A 4,091-nucleotide genomic window follows, 5' to 3' on the forward strand; every position below is an offset into this window, starting at 1 on the left:
ACTCGCGGACAAGAGGCGTTTATTTTCCCGATTGTTTGTTTGAATAACTCAACACAAATATCCATTATAAGATTAAGTGGAACCTGTGGTTTTTCAAAGTTATAATGCTTCACTAGCCTATTATTGCGTAACGAGTTCGGAGCAGGAAGATGAGAGGGAGAGCGTCTGACAGGGCAGAAAGATACCCGTCTCCCTTTGAAATGTTGCTGTTTTCATGAATAGAAAGTTGGGTGACCCTCCCTGCTAGACTAAAAAATGTTGAGTGACCCTCCCTTCAACAAAGAGTAAAAAGATGACCCTCCCCTATTTTCCTCCGGTGGTCCATTCCATGGATACCGAACGGTCCCTCGTCCCACTTTAAAATACATGTCATAAACATAAATGTCATAAACATGTATTTTAAAGTGACATATTCTTCCCAGATCAACTTGCTTGTGTAAGCGGTAAATCATGTTTATAACACTGTGCAGATTGTTCATTTTTGTTCATTATATTGATGTATAATGTATGTTCCTAGAGGAGGTTAAATGTGGACATGGATAAAGTGCTTTTGTTGATTTAAAGATTAAATGTAGTTGTATATATTAATTTCTGTTATAAGAACAGCAGCATGCAAGCTATTTTGCTAGCTAAATTAGCCAAGTACTAAGCTGTGCATGTGTTAACAGGTTATTTCATATGTCTAGTCAGTGTCATCATTGCACAGGATCAAGATTCAAGAGCTGAACATTTCTTCGTCACTAGAGTAAAACTTCTAAAGTGGAAATGTTGGCCTGTGGCATATCTCCTTGACACGACGCACTTGTTACACCAGTTATGTATCCTTGACTGCATATACACAAAACTAATAGCTGTCAGTGCATTACATCAGAAATAATTACTTACTGCTCTGATGTGAAGATGTATTCAATGACATTTCTGGCAAGGCTTATAAAACATGCAACTATGACTGCCATGAACACCCCCCCAAAAAAAAAGCAAAAACAAAAACGCTTTACATAGTGATAATTTACATTACCAGAGGGAAAAGTGAACACAAAAGTAATATTATGAATGGATTGTTCAAGTCTAAGAAGTAATTCATAGCTCAAAACTGTGGTTTATACAATAATTTCAATTATTATTTTACAGATGAAGTGTGACTATTGATGGGCCATTTGTGGGTTGAACCTTTCTCCGATTCAATCTGAGCGATTACGAGAAGTCTCTGATATCTTTTGTAATGGGTCAAACGTTCAATTAAATTCCTTTCTCTGACGATGCTTTGAATTACATGGCTGTGATAAGTCTTTGAAAAAAAAACATCGAGTCAAACAAAATGTATTTGAAGTTTTGAGAACAGTCCAGGTTGATAATTGCAGCAGGAGTGGTGATAAGGCCAGGAAAACAGCAGTGGAAAACAATGACTCAGACCACTGCCTGATGACTCCATAAACATGTCACTATAACCTTTTCTTCACAGGGATGCTGTATGGCTTTTCGATTAATAGCACAAGTTACTATGAACACTATTTTCAGATGACTGACATGCAGTTGTAATGTATGACTATGTATTTGTATTTTCATTTTTCAATACCTGTTTTCACGAACGTCATTTTGTCTGCGTTGCTGTTAGTTTCATGAGGACTTTTTTGTACTTCACAAAAAATGGGAAATGTAAATGATTTATCAAAAATATAATAATAATAACTTATAACAATAACTTGTATACAATAGAGACAGATTTATCAGCCTACTTTAAGTAACAGCGAAAGTAGAAATGTACTTCTCACTATTATTGTTAAACTTTGCCATTAATCATCTATGGTCCGTTACGACCCTAATTCTTAATACAAAACTACTACTATCACTCCAGTGAAGGGCCTCGCATGCATCATGTTCAGTATGCATGGGGTCTTACATGAACAAATGATGGGGACTTTGGAAGACAGTTTGGCCTGCTCTATGTTTCCTGCACCAAGAGCATTCCCAACCCGTACACTGGCAGCCGCAGCAAATCCAAGTGGGAACTATGGGAGGAAATAGAGCAGTTATTACCAATAGTGCATTAGTGCTACTTTTCCTAAACCATTATTTTACCAGAGCTATGACCAGTACACATACAGAGGGTTACCACATAACCTAAGGCCGCCAGCTCATAAGCTATAGAATGAGCTCCCAGCTCAGTCTCACTGATCACTCCGGCCAGGAATCCAGCTATTTCAAATATCCACCACTCCAGACAAAGCATGAGCATACTGGGGATGGCCAGCCGGACAAAGGGCCCCCACTCCTGCAGACAGTCCAGTGTCCAACCTGTGGGTTAGAGGTCTTTATTTTAAGCTGCAAGTTATCCTTCATTTCTCATCTCATGTTACAGCAAACAGAAAACAGAAAGCATGGACATATGTTGATGTCATGAAGTGGGCTTCAGGTTTATTAGAGCCATGTTAAAATGGTTCACTCAATACATAAATAGATGTACAAACTTTTTGTTCAAGTCAGAAAAAAGGCCAGGATGACTGCACTACTGGCAAATGATTGCTAGTCTTGTGACAAATTACTTAATTAAAGCATAAAAACAGCTCTTTCCTAACAGTTACATTTGCACACATTGATTGTATTTGTGTAATCCATGTCGATGGATATTTTTGTCTTGACGTGCTGTATCCACGTCCAACATTTTATGTTTCTTCAGAACAGGGACCTGCTGGAAAACAGTTTTTAAACAAAGTCATGCCCGTTTATATTGTAACTTAAAGTTCCTTTTAACTTTTCTGTATAATAAAAATAAAATTATAAAATGAAATTAAGTAAATTAACTTCACTGTAACCTCTCTTCTACACAACATTACACAGTTATAGAGTGTAACTAATCTAGTCAAACATAAAAAACTGAAACATTCAACAATAGACAACCTATTTCAAAATTCTGAAAGACCAAAGACGTGAATGATGAAAGAGCATGAAAATTACTGGATAGTGCAATGCAAGACATGGGTGTCCTGGGGTCTCCCGGTGACCATGCTGCCCCAGGGGCCAGCAGCACAGTAAGAAGCTGCGACGCAGCGGGCTGCACTGCTGTCTGTTGGTATCAGTATTAAATTGAGACAGTTTCATAACCGGTAAAAACGTCTTGTAGATGCATTAAAAAGAATCCAATTACACAGTTGGTACAGTTGGTTTTAACGACTGATGAGAACTGTACAGGAACAGGCATGAAAACCACAGTTGAATGTATAGAAAGGGTATATTGGTAATAGATAACAGCCCCGGCTTCAAAAAATGACTGACCTGGTAACCTCTGGGCTCTGTGGCAAAGATCAATGTGCAGAGCAGCAGCAGTGTACTACCAGGCCCAGGAGCAGCCAACTACCACCAGGCCCAGGACCCTGGAGCAGCCAGCTACCACCAGGCACAGGACCCAGGAGCAGCCAGCTACCACCAGGCCCAGGACCCAGGAGCAGCTATCTACAAGCAGGCCCAGGAGCAGCCAGCTACCACCAGGCCCATAACCCAGGAGCAGCTATCTACAAGCAGGCCCTGGAGCAGCCATCTACCACCAGTCCTAAGCTACCCAGTATTCCAGCTGGGTTTAAGGATTGAAGATTTGGCATTGGTTCAGTTGCCTGTTCGACGTGCTAACGTTTACGGTAAGCGTGTTATCTCAATTGTTAGAACCCTGTTAGCAGGTTGTATGACTTTTAAAATCCTTTCCCTGTGTGTTCTCCCTGAAGCAGAGACTCTGTTAGTCTCTGCATTTTTCCTCCAAGGACAATGCCAAGGAGTCTGAAGGAGACATGTTTTCAGTGTTACGTTTATCAAAGCAAGTCCAGGGTCAAGAAGAGGCTCCAACAGTCTGTAAGATTAGACGTATTTTCCACAACAAAACTTCATTATCTAAAGACATAGCTACTCTGGATGGTATTGGCCTGGCCTCCAGCACTACTGTCGGAAGTCTAGAAGTTATTTTTCATCAGGATGTAACCTTTAACGGCCATCTAAAACAAACCTCAAGAACAGCCTTTTTTCCTATTTGTAACATTGCCAAAATTAGGAACATCCTGTCTGAAAATGATGCTGAAAAACTAGTCCATGCATTTGTTACTTCC

This window comes from Etheostoma spectabile, chromosome 2, assembly GCF_008692095.1.
Source record: "Etheostoma spectabile isolate EspeVRDwgs_2016 chromosome 2, UIUC_Espe_1.0, whole genome shotgun sequence".
Classification (NCBI taxonomy): Eukaryota; Metazoa; Chordata; class Actinopteri; order Perciformes; family Percidae; genus Etheostoma; species Etheostoma spectabile.